Below are 23,356 nucleotides of genomic sequence, written 5' to 3'. Positions count from 1 at the left end.
GAAGGAAAGAAGATGATGATCGAAATATGTTCCCGGAGTCTGCTCATCAATTCAACAGTTGTTTACCAGGTCAGTACTATATACTGGGTATTTTTCTAGAAGTTGGTGAAACATCAGAGAAGAGACAAAAATCTGCTTCCTTAGGGAGCTCAGGCCCCAGATCAATCACACAGTGACATGTTAGTAAAATAAACATGATGCCCGAAAGAGAAACTAGTTAACATTTGTTCCATGAGGACAGTTCTAAGATAGGCCTTGCAATTCTAAATATGGCCCTAAATTAAAAGAGACACAGAGAGAGAGAAATAAAAAACACATATCTAATAAAAATCAAGTTACATAACTTAGTTCTAAATGAACTTATAATTATGGTCAAGTGTTTTATACTTGTAAAATTCCATAAATAGAAAGACAGTACCTCAATTTGGGCAACATTTTTCAGTACTCCTACTGACAACCACTTGTCAGATTAGATTTCATTTCTCCTTTCTCCTCCTCAATCAGGCACCACAATGTGTGAAAAATAGTTACTCTTTAACAAGATTACTTCTAGATTCAAAGTGATAGCCCTGATTATTCTAAACCAAACAAAAGCACTGTTCAGATTTCCCAAAATGCAGTGTCTTATATGGCAACTCTGAAACATAAAGAAGTGACAACTCCAGAATTACATGGGTGTAGAGGGTTTTTCTCTCACAGTCATGAGCACATGTCCCAGTATCTTATCCAGTTAGCCCTTCCTTTCACATTCAAAAGTAAAAAGAATCTTAGTTTAGTATATTTATTATATGGATAACTTAGTTATGGAGAAATTGTCCTTTTGCTCAGTATCAATGTGTTTACTTTATGTGAAAAGATCTAAATAATCCAGCTTTTCATAGCTGAAATTAATGGTAAGTTAAAAATAATCATCCTCATATTTCAAACAGAAATGCAGCATTGTTTTTAAGTGCAGAAGTAAAAACATTAACTATCTAAATCAGAGAGGTCCAGTAGAAAAATAATGCAAACCAAAAATGCAAGCCACATATATAATCCTGAGTCTTTTAGTAGTACCATTTTAAAAAGTAAAAATAAACAGGTGAAATTAATTTTAACACATTTTATTTTATTCAGTATGTCCCAAATAATCAACTTGTAATCAACATAAAATTATTCATGATACATTTTACATTATTTTATTTTGTCAGAGTGCCTTTGAAATCTGGTGTGTCTTTTACACTTACAGCACATCTCAGTTCAGATGGGCCATAGTCCAAATGCTCAATGGCCATATGTAGCTACTGGCTACATGTTGGACAGCACAAATCTGAACTACCTGTAGGGATCAAGGGGCTCAGGTGGCTCCACCTGCCTGTTTCCCTAAGTCCTATCTGCAAACCTTATGTTCCTTCCATTTTGAACTTTCTCCTTCTGGGCTCCATGCCAGACCCTTTGTGAGCCCACGAGGCTTTGCCCTTCCTTCCCTCTTTACAAATGCTTCACTCGTACTCAGCTTCTGCCCAGCTCAGAGGTAATTTCACGGCAGTTCTTCACACTGTCCTTTACTGACACCCGTTCTATGACATTTGGCATCAGTCTGTCTCTTTCTTCCCCATACCCCTCATCCCCAACTAAGCTGTAAAATCTTTGAGGGGATGGCCTGTTTTATCATCCTTTTACCCCGGGGCCTAACATATTGCTAGGCACGTTGCGTGCAGCGTAAGCACTTACAGAATGAACTAAACTCTTGACTGTTGCAACGTGTAGGGTACAAACTGGTACATAATTTCACAAAGTGGAATATGTGCATGCATCACCCACTGTTTCTATACCACAAAATCCTAAAATTAAAGAGGCTCTCAAAAATAAGCTATAAATAAATTTAAACACTTTTCCTTTATTCCCTTTGAAACTTTTTTTTTCTCAGAAAAAGACTTGTGGTCCTTCCCCCCCTCCACTCCTCTGTGTTTGTGTGTATGTATGATGTTGCTTCATATGAGGGAATGGGGCAGAAGAATATCTTTTTAATCAGTATAGTTTTGGTAGAAATTTTGTTTCCCGATTACTGTAAAAGTCTGGAGATTTCCTTTTGTGACTGGATTAGTGTTTCTGTCATTAATGAAATGTGAACACAAGGTATATACACTTAAACAACTTCATCACCTATTTTATAAAACGGTCACCTGGTCATAAGACTCTCTCTCTCACACACGCACATGTGTGGTCCTTCATTTGTGTTATTTTAAAGAAATGGAAATATCCAGAACACCTGGTAGGTTCAAACAAACCAACCCTGACTTATGAAGTGAGTGCCTTCCAGAATTGAAGGACGCTCTGGTGAGAGTCACCAGTGAACTCTTAACTAGCAAATTTAATTTCTCCTCAGTTCTCATCTTGCTTGCCACTCTGTTCCCACAGACATTATGTATCCCTTCCTTTCTTGAAACTCTCTCCTCTCCAGTCCTTTATGACTCTGAGTCCTCCTGGCTCTTCCGTGACCTTGCCGACTCTTCCAAATTTGGCTTTCTTCCTTCCCTAGCTAAAAGTAACTTCCCCCACGAGTCCTGTCCGGGGCCGTCTTCTCGCCTGCACTCACCCTTGGTACCATATCCACTCCTAAACTGCCCACCACTTCATTTATGCTAATGAGCCCCGAGTATATTCCAAATCAAATCCTGAGTTTCATTTTCACATTTTCACCTCCTACTGGGAGACATACCTATAGTCATGCTCTGCTTGCAGAACTGAACTCGCTTCCACTGGCCTATTCCTTGACTTGCCTCACTTTTTAATGGTGCCAGTTCTCAGGCTTGCCTCTTCAGAGACATCTTTTCCTCCTCCATTTTCTTTTCCTCTCATCTTCCAGTCAGGTTCTAGATCCTAGCAACTTTCACTGCACGGTGCCTCTCTATTCCACCCCTACTGTTTTAAGCCTGGTGCAGCCTTTATTTCTCCTCCTAGACTATTATAATAATTGTCTAACTGGTCTTCTAAACTCCAATTACTGTCACTGTCTCTACAATCAAGCTCACCCACGGATGCCAGATTAAGATCTTGAACACAGCTCTGGAATTGTTTCAAGAGTGGAATAATGGGTAAAATATTCCCCATTACCTATCAAAATTTAATCTGGGATTCAAGACCCATTGGGTTGAGGCTTATCTCTAACTGTCCCCTTTCAAACCAGATCAGCGTTCCTGCTTTCCATTCATACTCCATCCTGTTGCGTTTCTGAGACTTTGATAATAAGGTTTCTCCAGTCTAGGTCCTCCTCACGACCTCCATCTTCACATCCTCCCGCCTGGCTAGTCATCAAAGCTCATATTCCACCTCCTTTATATAAAACCTTCTCGGATTGAATCATCAAGCCCCACAGGAACAGCTTATTCCTCAGAGCATTTTAGCAAGATATCTAAGGCACTCTCCATATTATAATGTCTTATTTCTTCCACTTCTGTTGGCAAACATCAAGTCTAATTCACATTTTTATTATCAGAAATATTCAATATAGTACCTTGCACATAGGCAATCTTCAAGAAAAAATTGCTAAGGTGTTGAATAAGGGGATAAATCTCCTGAAATTTGCTGAATGACTAGAATACACTAAACTAACTTTTCTAGTTTAAAATGTGAACAAAACAAAATTAATACCAAAACAAAAAGCAACCCTTTGTGAGTTGGTAAAATATTTGTCTTTTTTGTAATGATATAGTTCTCAAGCTGCCAAATCTGGCTTGTAGGAGAACAGAGAATATTTTAAGATTCACAAGGTCTTCGGCAAATTTCTGAGAGGTTTCTTTAAGGCATCAAATCTTGTTTTGTAAAAAATACCAAGGTCTCCTTTAAATTCTATTTATGAATTCTCCATTATATTTAAATGACAAGGCTGTGGATAGTATCTACCATTTTAGCTGGTGGAACAAGCTGGTGAGTCAATCCAGTCTTTGGTGGAATTGTAATTAGGACTAAAATGATTTAAGTTTGGAAAAACAAACTAATTGTACCTGGTAATTTAAGACTATGCAATTTATCAAAGTTTACAAACTACAGCTTAGAACTTTACCCAAACCTTGTTTCAAACAAAGTTTAGTGTCAGTCAGTGTTTTATTGTACCAAAAAAACAGTAATCAATGTTTGAATAAAATGCTCAGATTAGATAGCAGCTATCTAACCCACTTATTTCCATATGGCAGGATAAGGATATAGTTTGAAATCCTTCTGAATAGAGTAGAAACAAGGGCAAGTGCCTTTCTCTAGGTTTAAAAGCAACCACAGTAATCTAAGCTCCCTCTCAATTAGAAGCAGAGTGGGCATCACCAATTTCCAAATCCTTAAGATTGGGGAATAAACAATGCACTAAAGTAGACTTGTTATTATTCTACTACAGGCTTATTATTATTCTAACAATGAAAGAACTCTTATCATTGATATAAAGGCAATCAATATATATATTTATATATTGATATAAAGAGGTTCTCAGGGATGGGAGAGGGAAGAGTAGGTATAATATGGGGGCATTTTTGGGATATTGGATTTGTCCTGTATGACATTACAGTGATGGTACAGGCCATTGTGTATTTTTTTAATAACTTACAAAATTGTGCAGAATAGAGTGTAAACTATAATGTAAACTACAGTTCACTCTTAGTAGCAATGCTTCAATATGTATTCATCAATTGTAACCAATGTACCACACTAATGAAGGATGTTAAGGTGGGAAAGTGTGGGAGGGAGGGGGTGGGGCATATGGGAATCCCTTATATTTTTTATGTAACATTTATGTAATCTAAAGCTCCTTTAAAACTAAAAAAATTATAATTTTTAAAAAAGCAACCACAGTAAAGTGTCATTTCTTACAGATTCTTCCTCCTCTCCCACTTCTTGAAACATTTTCTACTAGCACTGCTGTTTTCTATTCCTGAGACTGATAGGGGTGAGGGGACTGGAAGAGAAAACTGTTTTGAGAAAGATGTATGAGGATAGGAAGGTGGAAAAGAGAACTGGTAACTGAGCTCCCATGTGAGCAAGCAAGGAGGAAACTAGACAAGAAGAAAATGGGAGGGCTGCTTAAGAGTGTGAAATTTACAGAAAATAAGAGAAGAAAAGGCTTCAAGAGTAATTCAGCAATAAAGAGTGGTAGTGGGGGAATGGTCATTAAGCCTCTTTGCCAGTCTCCCCTGGCAGCAGGCTGACCCCGAGGATCACACCAACCAGCAGGGCACCAGGATGCCTGTGGGTTGGCCATTTTGGGGCCAACGTCCTCTTTAATTCAATTCAAGGCAGCTTTACACTGGCTGAGCCCCTCTTGTGACTCAGGTATCCAAGCTAGATCCCAAGGGGAAAGCAAAGGTAGGCAGACTCAATCACTGCTTCAAAGACCTTAAAATTTCATCTAGGAGCTAAGATACCTGCATAAACCAAAATGAGATAACTTGAGAATGACAATCAGGAAGGACTTTCCCAACAAGCTTCAGGTGGAAGACACCCCTTTAACAAGTGAGCAGTCTTCCAGGTATGGTCAAGAGAAAGAAAGCAGGCTGAGAACAGGTACACAGCTCAGCACTGAAGGAAGCAAACGCGGTACAGCTAGAGGGCAACGGGAGGGCCAGGTTTCAGAAGGCAGCAAATGTCATCCCTAAATGCCTGAATTTAATCTCGTGATCATGGAATTGGAGTACTGTTATCATTATTTTAGAAAATTAATCTCAATTAGTAGATCAAAGCAGTAATGAGGAACTGATGTTGGGGGAAAGCTTGAAGATACTGCTGGCAGTTTGGTCATAAGAAACCTAGTCAAACTATAAAACTCGACTGACTGAATTTGCAGGTTCCATATCTTCAAACTGCAGGGTCAACTTGTTCTAAAGCAAGGGTTCTTAACAAGGGTCAATGAGCATTAATTTAAATTAAAAAAAAAAACATTATTCTTGTGGGGACATGTTGGTGCAGTGTGACATACTTATTAAATAATACACAGTACAGTGTGGACTTAGTAAGGGGTCTGTGGTTTTCACCTGACTGGCAAAGGGGTCTGTGGAGCACCAAAAGTTAAGAACCCCTGTTCTAAGGTTTTCCATAGATTCAAAACCAGCCTAGACCTACCTTTTCAGTTTTGCTTAGCTATATTTCCCTGTAGCAATTTGGTATTATTTATGAATTGTAAATTGGTCTGTTCCCCTGGGTACCTTAGATTGTATTGGACTCAGAGGTTTCACTCTCACTTGATTAAATTATGATTAAAGCTTTGATTGGGTCATGTCTGTAGGATGTTGAGCAGGGACTCACAGAGAAAATGATATGGCAGAAAAGAAAGCTGAAGTTTTAATGCTGGAGCCCTGGGAAGCAAATACAGAGAAGCAGATAGGTGAGGAAAGAGAGAAGTCTCCATTAGGCATGGCAGAGGCCCCGAAGAGAGACGAGCTGTTTGCCTGACAGTTCACAGCTGGCCTTGTGGAGAGAGCAGAGCAGCTGAGCCCAGAGAGGAACCAGCCCTGGGAGAAAGACAAGACTTATCCCATCCTACAGCTGATAATTGGAAGAAGCTGGGACCACCGGTCCTTAAGAGTAAGAGGAAGCCTGAACCCTGGCAGATGTTGGCAACCATCTTGCTCCAACATGCGGCAAAAGAATTTGGTGAGGGAAGTCACTTACGCTTTATGGCCTGGTAACTGTAAATTTCTACCCCAAATAAATACACTTTATAAAAGTCAACAGATTTCTGGTATTTTGCATCAGTACCCCTTTGGCTGACTAATACATTCCCCTATCCTAGACTTTTTATCAGTGGGATTTTGGGGTGAGGAGGAGGCAGTCAACTAAAGTCTCCTTATTGTAACAAATCATAACATTTTTCCAAGTTCCAAATATAACAATAGTAATAATAAGTAACACATACTACTCATGGGTCAGATACTATTCCATGTGCTTTATGTATATGAACATATATTTGTTCTCACAACCATCCTAGGGGAGGTGGGTATGATAATTATGAGCTCTGTCTTACAGATGAAAAAGCCAAGGCTCAGAGATGTCCGGTAACTTGCCCCACGTCCCACAGCCAGAGGAATGAGCTAGGAGGTGAATCCAGTCTGTGTGGTTCCCAAGCCTAGCTCTGACAGGATCCTGGGATGGGGACTGGCTTCCAAAATCTGCTGGCCCTTTAGGTTCTCTATTCCTGTAAGTTTCTCCTAATTTGATTCCTGTTTCTAGCATAACACGAGACCTTTACAGAATGCTGTTCTGCTTTAAAACCGTGACGAGGGGCCAGCCAATGTTCATTTCCTATCACACTGACCACCTGAGAAAAGCCATGGGGTGTGGAAAAGGTTGAAGGCCCATCCTGCGTGAGCCACAGACCCCTCACCTGCTCGAGGCCCCTTAGCAGAAGGCGGGTCAGACTCAGCACAGCCTAGCCTCCTCCATCTCCCCCTCCCACGTGCCTCCCCCACCTCCTTTCTGCTCTACCCTCCACTGGCAGGTCAGGGCCAGGACTTATTTCCTCCAAGCTCTGAGTGAATTTCATTTTGTTAACTTGAACACACCATTTTAGTGTAGCAAGCACAGTATCTTTGGATCCTGCCTCTGTCTTCTTCCTGTGCCTTTTGTTTGTGGTCATCTGCAAATGTTGTAAACTTGATTTCCAAAGCTTCACCCAAATTACCAAAACACAGTTGAAGAAGACAGAAGCAAAGCCCCATAGAACTCCACTAGAGATCTCCTTCGGGGGACATTGCTCATTTGTTTAGATATTCATTCATTTAATCACTAAACACTGATGACTGATGCAATAGGTACAGAGCTCAGACTGTTTCCTGGCCTGGAGAATACAATGAGCAGCAACTTTCTTTTCACTGGAGCCACCCAACTAGTTGTAAATAAACTCAACTAGAGGGTCAGTCACATGCAGTGTTTCCGTATTCTCCAAAGATATCAGGATTTTGTCAAAAGCCAAGCTAAAAGAAAAACAGGCGTATATTATTCTTCTGTTGAGCAAACAAAGAAAGAAATCGGTGTGGGTTACCTTTTGGCCACATATTAATCATTCTCTCCTTTCCTGGTGTTCTCATACCGGCCACAATTTTGCTCACCACAGGCATCAGGACTACCAGCTTAAAGTTTGCAAAATACACTTTCTTCCTCACTGTGGAAACCAGGATTCTGCCGGGTTATCCCCAGGCTTGGCCACCTCACCCATTCATCTCAGATAGCAGGAACTCGGTTTCCCTACAAAAAAAGATGTAGACTCTCGCACTTATTTCAAGCACTCTGTTACTGAGGTCCCGCCTACCTGGGACTCTTCTTTCCTTGGAACCTTGTTTATTCTACCGCTTTCAGCTGAAAGGTCTTTCACCTTGACTGAGATCCCTGCTGTGTGCATCCTGTGTTAACTTTATACCAGTCTTCATAATCTTCAGACTTATCCTCTCCTATTCTTGCTTTCCCAGTAATTTTTTTTAAGATTTTTTTTTTTATTTCTCTCCCCGCCCCCAGCTGTCTGCTCTCTGTGTCCATTCTCTGTGTTTTTCTGTGACCACTTCTGTCCTTATCAGCAGCACCGGGAACCTGTGTTTCTTCTTGTTGCGTCATATTGCTGTGTCAGCTCTCCGTGTGTGCAGCGCCATTCTTGGGCAGGCTGCACTTCCTTTCACACTGGTGGCTCTCCTTACAGGGTGCACTCCTTATGCGTGGGGTTCCCCTACTCAGGGGACACCCCCACACGGGAGACACCCCTAGGCAGGGACACCCCTGCGTGGCAGGGCACTCCTTGCGCGCATCAGTACTGCACATGGGCCAGCTCCACACGGGTCAAGGAGGCCCGGGGTTTGAACCACAGACCTCCCATGTGGTAGGCAGATGCCCTATCCATTGGGCCAAGTCTGCTTCCCAGCTTTCCCAGTAATTTTTAAAGTCTTGCTATTGTTGTGCCCTTTTACCCTTTTCACAAGCTTCAGCACCTTCTGGAATTTACTTCCCATGATGCTAATCCATACCAATCTTTAGTATTCACACACTCACTGACTTTATTACTGTGCCCTTCGGTGTACTCCTGACCACACTGAGATCTTAGCTAACCACAGTGAGAGCTCATTACACATCAGACACACGGCCCTAGAAGCATTCACACACTTATCTATGGATAATGATGATTAGATTTGCAGAGTTGAAGGACTGTAGAAATCTTTGAATCCAGGCATTCCATTTAGCCAACTAAGGACCAAGAATGTTGCTGAAGGTCAAATATTGATTGGATCAGGAGAAAAACTGAGATTGGAATTCTCTCCAGATGCCTGGTCCAATGTTCATTCTTCATTATATGCTCCTCTTTTTATTGTTTTTTCATGCTATCCAGTGGCTAGCAGAGTACCCGGAATGTAATAAATGCTCAATAAGTATCTTTTGACTGTGAACTGATTTGATGAATGTTTGAACATGATTGATGCATGCTGAAAAGTTGGGACACAAGATTAATAAAATCCAGTCCCTGATTTCAAGGAGTACAGAGTACAGTGGGATAGCAGTCAAAGTAAACACTTAAAATGAAATGAGCTAATTGCTATGGTTCTGGGAGCACCTGAGAAGGCTCTTCCATACTATTTGGAGGAATAAGGGGAGGCTTCCAAAAAGTGGTGGCAGTTAATGCAGGCTTCAGGGATCAGTAGGAGTTTGCCATGCAGACAGACACTCATTTGTCCTTGTCTCTGATTGTTTCTTAAGGATCCTTGCCCTATGATTTTCTTCATCTTCTCAGCTGAGGTGTGCCTATCATTTTATATACATTTGATACCATAGTACCCATATATTTTAACATTTATTCTTATTCCTAGGCTTAAAAATTCACCAAAATGCAAGATTATCTGCCCAAAGAAAGTAAAACTTAATCTATGCCTTCAGGAACCAATAAAAACATTATATAAAAACCTCAGGTGGTATCCACAAATGTGACAGATAGAAATGTTTTCTGTTCAAGCTAGGACAGTTTTAGGATTCTCTTCCCAGTAGAAACATTTTAAACTTTTAGAACAGGAATTTTAATCTATACCTTTACCAGAGTTAAAAGAGAAAATTCCTATGGGTGACTAATAGTTCAATAATATTAAATTTTTTCAAATGAGAATAGAATAGAAAACATTTTTTAGTATGTAGCATAATGGTTTTGGACATGGATCCATTGGAACAGAGATACAAGGGTTCATATTCTTGCCTTATCACTGAATAGCCATATGACCTTGGACAAGTTGCTTTTGATTCTTCTTAGCCCAAGTTCCTCCATCTGTAAAACGGTGAAAACTTTATTTAATAAATAGTATGTAGTGTACTGGAGGCAGACTACCTGGGGAGTTTGAATCCCTAAGTATCACTTAATAGTTAAATTTGAACAAATGACTGAACCTCCTATAGCCTCAGTTTTTTCATCTGTAAAATGGGAATAGTATCAGGACCTTTAAGGTAGTTGTGAAGCTAAGAAAATAATGGGAGCAATGTGTAACTCAGAGTCTGGTGACTAAGGTCTGTATTAGTCCTATTATCTGTGCCTATGATTATAAGGTCCTTATAAGGATGAAATTATGATAAATACATATATATACACACACACATTATATGCTTACTATAGTGTTAGTTATAAGATCTCAATAAATGACTAGTATTAACTCTTCTTTGTTCAGTATATAGCCAGGCAAATTTAATATATTAAATTAAATAATTAATGATGGTTCACTATATATGGAGAGAAAATTATGACTGTAAGTTCATATTGGGACTTAGAGTCAAAAACTATCTGAATGGAGTCCGTATTTTAATAGCAGAAACTTTAATGACCTGGTAGTTGCAAAGAAGAGTTGAGTTTATGTAAGAGAGAGGCAGCTGAAGATATAGATATAAAGAATAAAGTATCATTTGTTTTCCAATTCATTCTGGAGACTTGTGATAAAAGTAATAATAGTATAAATAAGGTAGGAAAAAATAATCCATTTCATCTCATCAGTTTTAGTTAACTTGAGGCAATTGTATCAAATGGATGAGTAATCTGATCAATTCTCCAAGTACCATCCTGTTTCCATTGGGACATTTGGTTAAAAAACACTGAAAATAAAGGGGAATTTAGGGACTGGGACTATGTGGACTAGAAATTATGTCATAAGGGTGATAAAAAGCAAAACTTGGCAAATTGTTAATTCTGGGGCAGATATTTTAAGTTGATTTTATGTGTATACTGAAGAGATCTTTGTTGGTCTGCCTTGGACAGAATGATTTCTTAATATCTGGTGGAGCTCTGGATGCACCTGAACACTGAGGCTAAAGGGAAATACAGAAGTTTTTGTTTTTTTTTAATAATATGCAGAATGATACTCAAGTCATTAAACATAAAATGTTGCTTTATGGTCAAGTCTATCCTGAGCATGCAGAAAATGGTAGGAATTGAGGTTGCACTTGGAAATCTATAAATGTCCTTTGTTAGTGATGCCTTCAAAAACTGCCAGCCTGACAAATGGTAAAATATGAACCTAAACCAATTACAAGCTGTATAACAATGACGCACTACAATTGCTCTCCAAGGACCAAAAGCCACAGACCCCACAGAAAGTATAAGTCTCCAGGAAGCCAAATAATGAGCTATTAGAAAAAACCATGCTGAGACCCAGTGGGAGACATTTTCCATAGGAACAGAAGAAATGAGAAGCGTATTTCCTCTCCTCTGCCCCAAGTAGAAATATGCTGCCTGCCTCATACCCCAATGCTTCCAATCAGTAGAAACTCTTACAATGATGGTCATATTCCCCACTCACTGTGTTTCCAGACAGGAAGGCAGTACAAAACTGGTATAAAAAACCTAGGGCTAAAGAAGTCAAAAAAGCACTAAAATTGCAGGAAATTAGCTGAGATATTCCTAGACAAAGAGCAGAAGCATTTCAAACTACATACTGGACCCACACAAATTCCTCTTCCTCTCCGGGAGCTCCTACATATGTGGTCACTTCACTTCTAGGTTTGGTGACCATGTGTTTGGAGACAAGATTGGAAAGTGAAGTTCTCATAAGTATTAATATCCTTTCCAATGATTTTACATCCCTTGACATTCCTGAAGGACAAGAGGAAAAGCTGGAGGGCCACGGTAAATTTCCTATCAAATAGTCGCTCTATTTCCTATCAAATAACTCAATCAGTCTACCAGTCTTGTAGGTAACACATCTGTGTCAACAATGTTAAGGTACTAAAGGTCTTACATTTCTCTCTACTGAAAATAAAGAGTCATCTCTCACCAGAGCAAGATCGCGATCAAAATTAGTAATAAATATTACCTTTTAAATAAAACTTTTTAATTTGAAATTATTTCAAACTTACAGGACAGTTGCAAAAATACTACAAAACCCATATAGGTAACTCCAACAGATAGCCATAAATCAAAATCCCACCCAGGACCTACCAGAACCCAACCAGATACCAGATCCACCAACCTTTACTATTACTATTTTGCCACATTTGCCCTTCCTTCCTTCCTGCCTGCCTTCCTCCTTCCCTCTCTCCCTTTCCTTCCTATCCATCTTCTGAACACTAACTTGAGTGTAGGCTGCATATTTCTTGCTCCCTGAACTCTTAATACTGCCATGTACATTTCCTAAGAACAAGGATATTCTCTTATGTATTCAACTTAAGTGCAGCTATCGAGTTCAAGAAATTTAACTTTGATATAAAACTTAGAGTCTATATTCAATTTTCTCATATGTCCCAATATTGTTCCTTTTCTCTTCTCTTGCCAGACCCCATTCAGAATTATGTACATTTAATTCCCATTGTCTCTTTAGTTACTCTTCTTTTTTTAACTATACCATTCCCAGGTATACTAGTCAATGAGATTAGTCATGTTCACACTATTGTGGTACCTCACCACTGTCATTACTAAAATTTTCCCATCTTGGCAAACATAAAACTTACATCCATTATGAATTAACGCCCCCTATCCCTTCCCCCTGCTCCTGGAAACCTGCACTCTGATTTCTGTTTCTATGAGCATACCTATTCTTTGATACTTTCTTTGTAGTTACCATGGAGCTTAAATTTAACATCCTAGCTCTGTAACAATCTTGTTTGCTTTAATACCAACTTAACTTTCATAGTGCACAAAAACTATGTTCCTATGCTCTTCTGTCCCTATACCTTTATGTAATACTTGTCACAAATTACACATTTGAGTAAAAAACCACCACTTCATACATTTGAATTTTGGAGCCTAAAGGAAGTAAAAAGGGGGCTTACAAACCAAAAATACAATAGTACTGGCATTTATATTTATCAATGTCATTGCCCTCATCAGAGATCTTTATTTCTTCAAGCAGCTATGATCCATTGCCTATTGTTCTTTCTTTTCTTTTTCTTTTCAACGTGCACAACTCTTTAGCATCTCTTGTAGGGCTGGTCTTATGGTGACTAACTCCCTCAGCTTTTGTTTTTCTGGGAATGTCTTAATTTCTCCCTCATTTTTGAAAGACAGTTTTGCTAGATATAGAATTCTTGGTTGGCAGTTTTACACTTTCAGCACTTCATGGCTGTTCTCCCACTGCCTTCTTCCAAAGTTTCTGATGAGAAATTGTCACTTAGTCTTACTCAGGAGCCCTTGTACTTGGTAAGTAGCTTGAATTTTGCATTTTTCAGAACTCTCTATCTTTGACATTGAACAGTTTCATTATACCACGTTGTAGTCTATTTGGGTTTATCCTGCTTGGAGTTCCTTGAGTTTCTTGGGTATGGATATTAAATAATTTTTGTAAGTTTTCAGCCATTATTTCTTTGAATGTTATCTTTTCCACTATCTCTACTTCTGTGACTCCCACATCGAGCATATTGGCATGCTTGATGGTGTCAGGTTCCTTAGGTTCTGTTTACACTTCTTCATTCTTTCTTCTTTCTGCTCCTCAGACTGGATGGTTTCAATTGTGATACCTTCAGGTTTTCTGATTGTTTCTTCCGCCAGCTCTAATGTGTTGTTGAACCCCTCTAGAAAACTTTTAATTTCTCTTACTGTGGGCTTCAGGTCTGTTTGGTTCCTTTACATAATTTCCATCACTCTATTGGTTTTCTTTTTGTGTTCAGCTATCATTTTCCTGATTTCCTTTAGTTCTATGTCCATGTTCTTCTTTAGCTCTTTGAGCATATTTAGGACCACGGTTTTTTTTATGTATTTGTGTCATATGTCCTAGGTGTGGTCCTTTTCACTGATGGTCTCTAATGCTTCAATCTTGTCTTTTGCCTGGGCCATCACTTCCTGTTTCTTTGTCTATTTTATGACCTTTTGTTGAAACCCAGGCATTTTGATATTTTAATGTGCTATTGCTGGAACTTAAACTCTGAGGTGTCTTTTCCTTAAGCTTGTAACAAGCTGGTATTATAACAGATCTTCCCTTGGTTGCTAGGAACAGAAAAAAAAAAAAGGTAGACGAAATAAAGAAAATACCACTCCCAGTCTTTGCCCATTGACCTATGTGAGCACTCTCCTTCAGGGCTTTCCATAAATCAGTTTAGAAACAGCTCCAGGCTGAAGTGTAGGGGCCTTCCTGGTCCTTTCTGCATGAGTCTTGTCTTAAGCATGCCATATGGCCCTAGGAATTCATCCTTTACATGGTTCTGAAGTCCCCAGGCTGCACGACTTGACTGCTTTCTCACAGCATTCTGCAGTAGAGCTCTCTTAGCTGCTTTCTATGCCCAGAGCATGTTCTGGGATGGCCAGTCCCTCGGGACACCACTAGATAGACTGGGCCAGAAATACATGGTCCCAGTAGGTGCACAGGGTTACTCTGCTGCTCTGAAACAAGGACTAAAGAATCTGTCAGCACCTCTTTTATTTCGTTTTTTTACCTTAGAATTCAGGGGGCAAAATTGATTTATTCAGTGCTGCTGTTGCTACCCACCTGAAGAGGAAGACAGAGGAAGTGGAAGGAAGGAAGAAAGGAAGGGCAAAAGGAAGAGGAAAAGGTGGAGGAAGAAAAGAAGAAAATTGTTGGGAGGCAAAAATCATGATTCCTTAATGCAAACATTAAATATCTGAAATCATGAATCACAACTCATATATATTTCCTTAAATGTCTTTACTTTTTTTCACTCTTTTAAAAAACATTGATCTGAGGACAGGAATTTCCTCCCAGGATTGCTGGGACTGTTGAATTAGCTAATAAATCCTGATTCTGAAGATATTAAGTGAAAGATTAAAAAAAAAACTGAGGAGAATGCTAAGTTGCAATGAGATGTCAGGAATATAGGAAAATATAGAAAGATTAGCAGTGGAAATTATTTAAGGGAAGCCTAAAACAATAGCAACAGAGGATGGCACCAAGTTTCTAAAAACACTATACATGTACATTATCACATTCTGCAAAGGTATTTTTGGATCATGCCTCCGTTCTAGCTTCAACTATCTGTTATATTTTAAAGTGGTTTATTTCACTGGTAACTTCCTATGAGAGTTAGCAAGTCAAGAGACAAATTCACAAAGGGTATTAGTAGTTCACTTGTAGAAGAAAAAATACAAATCTGTAGTTCACAAATAGAAAGAGTCAAATCAATAATCAACAAAGAAATACAAACTAAAATAATTTCAAAGATATATCACCCCACTTGCCAAATGACAGAAATGAAGAAAAGAGAGAAAGATTATGCCAATTTTGGTGAGGAATAAGGAAATAAGCTCTAACAAGCTGTCCATGAGGGACAAATTGGTATACATCTTTTTGGGGGTATTATTATTTTTTAATTAATTTATTTTTAATTGTAGTGTAGTAAAATATACATAACATAAAAACCATTTTAAAATCATTTTTAACCATTTAAGTGGACAATTCTTTGATATCAATTATATTAGCACTTCGTAACTTTTACCACTATTTATAAACTGTTTTTTATTATCCTAAACCAAAAATCATCATTTCACCATATCCTGATTCCCTACCTTCTATCACACCTGGTAACCACTATTCTGCTTTCTGTCTCTATGAATTTGCTTATTCTAAGTATTTCATAAAAGTGTATCTGCTTTATTTCACTCAATATGATTTTTTCAAGGTTCATCCATATCATAGCCTGCCACTTCTTTTGACATCTGAGTAATACTCTATTGCATGCATATATAACATTTTGTTTATCCATTCTTCTATTGATGGACACTTGGGTTGCTTCCAAATTTGGGCTATTGTGAATAATGCTGCAATGAACACTGGCGTACAACTAACTGCCTGACTTCCTGCTTTTAATTCTTTTGGGAATATACCTAGGAGTGGAATTGCCAGGTCATATGATAATTCTGTTTAATTTTTTGAGAAACTGTTTTCTAGTGGCTGTACCATTTGCTGATGAGGATGAGGAGAAATAGAATTTGGTACTTATTTTGAGGTTAATTTGGGAATGATTTTCAAAAACTTTAATGTCCATCCCTCTCTCACCCCCCAATTTCACTTCTATGATGCATCCTGTAGAAAGATTTGCACAAGTGTACAAGAAGTGTGTATGAGGATATTAACTGCAGCAACATGGGCATGGCAACAATTTGGAAATAACTTGCATGCCAATCAATAGATTGATTAAATTGATCATGCTGCATCTACATGATGGTATATTTTACACATATTAAAAGGGATTAATACATACCAATGAGAAAAAAATTTGCAACATATTTTTGAATGGAAATAAAGAGTAAGATCTGGTTTATGTCAAGCATACAGAATATATGTTTATATGTGCCTTGGAGTGATCTGGAAGCTCTACATAACTATTATTGCTTATGCTCAAAGAGTGGAATTACGGGTGATAGATAAAATGTTCGTCATATATAAAACTCTATTGTTGACCTTTTTGCAAGAAGTAGTCATGGCCTTAATTTCATTTCCACTTTGTAACTTTAAGTCAGAGTGAAAATTAAAAAAAAAAAAGGATGTTGAATCCAGAAAAATGAGAGTAAAATGCAGACCAGTCTGACACATATTTGGGTAACTGGGTGGGCTTTCTAATTTAAAAACAGTGTAATACAGCCTGTGAAGTAAAAATGCAAAGCTAGAGATAAAAGAAAAATGACTCAAATCACTAACCAGACAAAATCAGAAATTCAGGAAAGATAAGGTTTACCTGTGATACATCATAATCTTGAAACACAGAAAGGACTGCTACTCACCTGAGCAACAGCTGCTGGGTAGCAGCATGTCCACCAGCATTTAATGGGTGCAAGGTAACATAAAGGATGAATTAAGAATTGGTACCTGCCTCTAAGAAGTTTCTAACCTAGAATATGCTTAAAGACATTATAAAGCAAATAGAAGCATTTAGTCTTTATTAGGATTGATGAACTTCATCAGAGCTTGGGTCAACCTGACCCTCACACAGCTCTCTCCTTGTCTTCAAAGGATGCTGAGTTTAATTTCTTTTCCCAAATCACATTACTCACATGTACACCTCTACCTCCTCATTAATTTACCAGTGATGTTTGATTGCTCTAGTTTTACAACTTTACAACCTGGCTTCACTTATGGAAACAGGTTTCCTTTTGAGAATAACTTGCAATGTCAGAATTATCATTCTCATAAAGAATGCAGGCACCGAGGCTGGACAGAGAGGTTCAGCTTCCTTAGGAGACGGGAGCTGACCTGGGATTCAGGAAAGGATTCTTCCACTTAACCCAGTTCACATTCATCTTTTCATAAAGATGATGGAGCAAGACAGAATGCTGTTTAAGTTTTTCATGCCCTGAATATATCTCTGTTCATTCCCCTTAAATTCCCCTCTTTCCTCCTTTGCATGCAGTATAGGAGGGGAGAGAGACTGGCAAGGAAAGCATTCAGAGGACTCCCCCACTGGTGAGGGTCTGTGCTAGGGCGGGGTCTCACGGCGAGAGCTAATGGAGGTGAGGGTGGGCGGGTGGGAGGCCTTTGCATCCCAGGGCCACCCTCTGTCACGCACTCCTCCTACTTATTCTGAAACCAAAGTCAGCACATTCATATTTGACTTTTCTTTAAGGCATTAAAATCCCCGAGACTATTTACGATGAGTTTATGCTAAAGGAGAGCAGTGTTCTAAATTCAAGTTACTTCAATCTGATAAAAAAAAAAAAAACCCACCATCAATCTTTATTGTTTTATCAAAATCTAATGCTAATTTGGGCTATAATGATAAATATTTGCTATGTGTATGCCTCTTAAACAAACACTTAGCATTTGTTTAAGCTTTCTTATTTTCAATGATTAATCAGACCACAGGAAAACAATTTACTATAATGCTTTAGAGCGGCTAAGCCACAGATTTTATTTGTAGGCTTTTGGAGATGAACCAACCATTTGTTAGTTTATTCACATATTGGCTCATTAAAGCCTCAAAACAACCCTGGAAAGTAGGTATTATCATCCTTTTATAAAGAAAGTAGCTTGTATTTAAGAATTTTAACAGGTCTTCCAACTCAGGTCCTGACTATCCAATTTCTGTAGCTACTATATTACTACTGAAATGGCTGTGTCTTCAAAATGAAAATGATGTAGAGAATGGAGAGAATTGCTCAGCTTGTTTGGGCCTCAAAATCCTATGCTTTAAACTGTGCACTTAAAGTGTCTGGATTATTTTGTTACTACTATTATTTTTAATTATGAAAAGGACTCCTCTTTCTCCCTAAATTCATATAAGATGATGAAACTAAGTAATTTAGTAAATCGAATAAAATTCCTGATTCTTCCAAAATATTGATGATAATTGATTCGAATTTCGACTTTGCTTTGATTGGAAAGCAGAGTGTCCCACTCACCTCTCTCAGGGCTCTGCTCCTGCTACTTTTAAGCTGGATCACCTCTCCATAACCATTCCAACCTTCTGTGTTCCTCTATCTGAGATGCCTGTGATTTTTATCACACACTACTGCGAGGTTTAACATATATTTCTGCACTCACTAGGTAGTTGCTCCCCACTAGCCATGTGTAAGGCATAGAACAGTTTGTCAGAGCTCCAAGAGGGAATCCCACAGCCTCTGTGCTCTTATCACGCTAGAAGTCTAGAAGCATGCAGATAAGGAAAGACCAAGAAGCATTCAAAGCCCAATGATGGAGGTATTCCTGGGGTACAGAGAAGACCAAAAGGAGACAGTGACCTCAGGTGGTGGGGCAAGGGGGAGGGAGTGAGCAGGAGAGTTTTCATACAGAAGCTGACCCTGCAGCTTCCTTCACAAAAAGGGAGGAGGAAGAACAGAGAGGCAGAGAAGAATTCGCAGCAGGACCAGCAGATGGAAGATAAGCTAGCAGAATAATGTAGGTGGCTTTGCACAAATTCAGACTGGTTTGGGATTTAGACCTAAGACACAAGTTTCTATGGGCAGTCCTCAAGCAGAAGACAAGACCCACTGGTAAAATCTCTAGTTCCTTCTAGTTGGAGATACCAGTCAGGATCCTCATTCTCCCCACCCAGCTCTGCCTGCTCATTGGATGATCTCACGGTTTCAAAGAAACAGATACCAATTCCTTACGACTGAGGGCTTGTTTCAGGATTTGTTTCAAATGTTCATATTTAAACAGAGTTACAGTGACTATAACATCTACAGTTTTACTGAGATCAAAGTAAATATTAGTGATATGGTGACTTTAATAAAGATGAATTCCAGAAAGGAAAGATTATCCTGAATCTTTCCTAAGTGAATTGCCAAGAAGTTCAAATTCTTTATCTGGAGACCTCAGGGAAAACTGAGAAGGAAGAGTGAAAAATTAGAAATGAGAAGGGAACTAATGTTTATTGAGCTCTGATTATTTTTCAGGAACTTAATACCTATTATTGTATTTAGTCTTCAGAAAAATTCTGTGAGGGAGGAAAAGCCATATGTTTTCAATGAGACCCAGAGAAGGTAGGTTATTTGTTTAACGTTGCACAGCCAGGAGGTAGAAGAGCAAGGTTACAGACCCAGATCTGGTTAACTTAAGGACCATGTGGTTTCTTATTCATCATAACACATATTAACAAAAATATGATTAGGGGAAGGAAACAGCAGAAATTTTGAGAGAGACAAAAAGGAGATAAGGGAGAGAAAGAAGAGTCTGTAACTATGAATTTAGATTATGAATTTAGAATGCAGTGAAGAAAAATGTTATTTAAAGAGAAACCATAAAATTTTCACATCTCTGAACTGTATAGAATGGTACTAAGCCCTCAAAAACATGTGATTATAGGTGATGACAAAAATGAGTTCAGCTTTTGCCTTCAGGGGAAACATTTTTCAAAACTGTATCTGAAAAATAATCAGGTTCCTCAAAAATAAATAGATAAATACCCAATGCATAAATAAAATAAAGGTCAAATTTTTCAAAGGATAAGTAATTGTGGCAACATTTATAAACTATTTAGACTCTTATGAGTCTTATCACTTTGAGGCATAATTACTGGTATTTTATCTCTTTAGTATGTTACAGTGTTGACCATTTGTCTCCAACAGTAAGAGAAAGATATTTTTAAAATAACTCCAAGCACCCAAAATCGACTGAGAATATTTTGAAACAGTCAGTTTAACAATTTCAATGTTTCCCCAAGAGTACGAAATGAGAGGTACAAAACTAAGAAAATATCAGCAAAAGCATAACCTAAGAAAATATCAGCAAAATGTTTTTCTATGTGTTGGCAATGTTTGTTTAAAAGTTCTTTTCCCTTCTTCCTAGAAGGTAATTTGGCAACATATACAGCCTTTTTTTCTCTTTTTTTACACATATTTGAAGCCAATGATTTGGACAACTAATTACAATACCTTCAAATAAAGGATTACCTACCACACAATCATTTTAAAAGTGAAGAAAATCATTTAATGACAGGAAGACATGCTCAATAAATATGATAATTGAAAAAGACTATTAAAAAACAAGGTGTTTAAAATGATTTAATTTATTTGAAAAATCTTTCTCACACACTCACAAGCACAGGCACCTGGAGAATCAGCAGTGAAATGTCCCCAGTTTTCTATATTCTACTCCTGGTTCAGGTATGCAAATGTTCCTTTTACAACTAGAGCCACACTGAGAAAAGGTACACATAAATTGTCCAGGTAAGATTTTAGGCAAAGCGCTCACTCCACGGTCTAACTAAACATAATGTTAAGCTTGCTCATTCATTAATACTACCTCAAATAAGATAAGGCTTTTCATTTCTCTAGCCTCTTGAATTCACCAGTCAGTAACATTGTTGTTATTGTCAAGATCAAATGAAGAGCTACAACTAGGACTTTACAGCCTGAATCAGTCAACTAAATGATAAAACGACTTGTGCAAAACTGCAGACCCATTCATTTATCTCCCATCAATACAGCTGATGTAACTTCTTTTTAATTATTTCCAAAAGGCCAACTGGCTAGACACTGGGAATATAATAAAAACACTCATAAATATTTTCTTTTGTTTAAAGGGTCCAATTATCTTTGTTACAAAGGAGCACCCTGTAGGATTCTGAGCAGAAGGAGCTTCGTAAGCCCTTGGTAGGCTCCTTCTCTGCTTTCACTGCAAGGTCTTCTGGCATGAGACAGTTCCCATCTTTAGGAACTGATAATCTGTAGTGATCAAAACAACATTTGGGCAGACGTGTAAAGGGGAATGCTACGACTGTGGTTTCAGAAGGAGAAATAATTAGGAGCATCCCAACAGTTCAAAAGCAACATGAGAAATGAAGCCAAGCCACTAACGAATGCCCTGAAAAGAAACCTCACCCTAAGACATTTTGGGACCCAGGGGAGAACAAGAAGAGTTCAGATCAAGAAGTGCTACTCAGAGTGTGGTCCTCAGACCAGCAGCACTGGCAAAGCCTGGGAGCTGGCTACAAGTGCAGATTTAAGGGCCCACTTCCAGCTACTCAATCAGAAACCCTGGGGGTAGGGGTGGGGGCGGGCAGCCAGGTGCGGGAAGGACCCCTCCAGGGAAGTGAGACCCACTGAAACGGAGGAATTCCTGGCAGAGAGGAGCCTTACTCAGATGAAACAGGGAAGAGCTGTGCACTGTGTGTTTCTTCTAAAACGAGAGGGATCCTTAATTAGAGAAGGGAGGCAGGGTGCTATTTTAGAGAAATAGGGATCGAGGCAGTAGTCTTCAGTTGTGCTGTGACATCAGGGAGACCGGTCACTTGCTTCCCCAGTGAACAGGACATCTCTATGAGGGGTGGAAGAACAAATGAGGAGGAAGGAAAAGAATAAGCAAAGGATTTCAGGGGCCCCTGCACAGGAAAAATGCCCCCCTGTGCTCTTCCAATGCCTGTTTCCTTTAAGTGGAGGCAATATCTTCATTCACAAACAGTTATTGAAGGCTGAGTAAGTTCCAAGCACTGCGCTCCAGAGGGGCTCACAGGCCAGAAGACATTTAAGATGAAAGTGCTGCATGCAATAACACATTAGAGACGGCTGTGGTACTGTGTTCTCAATCAACCATCAATCACCACTGACTCCTCCTGGCTTAAAAAGGGAAGCGAGAATGAAGAAATAAAGCGTCCGAAAAGGCCTCCACCCAGGAAACACAGTGCAGAAAGAGGACTCCTAAGACGGAGAGGACCTAGTTTATTCTTAGCTACCTTTGACTGAGATCTGACCTGCTTCTTATCAACCTGGAAGAAACCACAGAACCCACGATCCCTAAACAGGGCAACTGAGGACGTGCAGAAACAGGGGCAGAAACTCAAAAATAATGAACTTCGTTCCATAAAGCGAAAGGTGTGGATTCAGTCTTCTTTGTTCTTCAGCAGTTCATAAATCATAAATTTCCCATCTGGATAGAAAATTTTTAAAAACACCACTCTTCCGTCTAAGTCAGTCGAGTCCCGTGGCTGCTTCCTGATGCTTAGTCTGCACAGTATCCTGGGGCATTTTCGTCAAGAAAGTTTATGAAGTTACACAGCCCTATTTTTTCCCTAGACACAGGCTTTATTTCAGCAGTTTCACTTTTCTCCATGACACTATATGCAACGATATACTTCAAGACGTCCTTACTATTAAAGGTTGTAACCAATAAGTCATAACAATCACTAACATTTATTTAGTTCGCCTGTGGTCCTGGTACTGTCCTTAGGTTTTTACATTCATTAGCTAACTTCATCCTCCTGACAATTCTAATAAAGCCTTGTGGTGGTCATTAGGGCTGTTCCTCAAATAATCTAATTCTCCTTCCCAGGCCATGGGCCCATTTCCCAACTCCCTAAGTTAGGCATAGGCATGTGTGGTGGTTAGGCTAATGAGTCAACTCAGTGAGGTAATGATGCCAGTTGTCAAGCAAGCACTGGGATAACTGTAAACAGTTAACTAAGGAGCTCGCCTTCAGCAATGACTGATGTCTCCTCCAGTCAATTGAAGGCCTTAAAAGGGGAAGTGATTTCAGCATTCAGAGAGAGAATTCCCATCTCTACTTTAGAC

General features: G+C 39.0%; 1 protein-coding gene across 1 annotated transcript in view; it reads right to left on the bottom strand.

The window, feature by feature from the left end:
• TMEM200A (transmembrane protein 200A) overlaps nucleotides 1–23,356 on the bottom strand; it is an 87,058-nt gene that overhangs the window by 2,935 nt on the left and 60,767 nt on the right. The gene's annotated exons all lie outside the window — the stretch shown is intronic.

Source organism: Dasypus novemcinctus, chromosome 11, assembly GCF_030445035.2.
Source record: "Dasypus novemcinctus isolate mDasNov1 chromosome 11, mDasNov1.1.hap2, whole genome shotgun sequence".
In the NCBI taxonomy this organism is placed as follows: domain Eukaryota; kingdom Metazoa; phylum Chordata; class Mammalia; order Cingulata; family Dasypodidae; genus Dasypus; species Dasypus novemcinctus.
The sequence above is the reverse complement of the archived record's forward strand: the minus strand, read 5'-3'. Positions and strand labels throughout refer to the sequence as shown.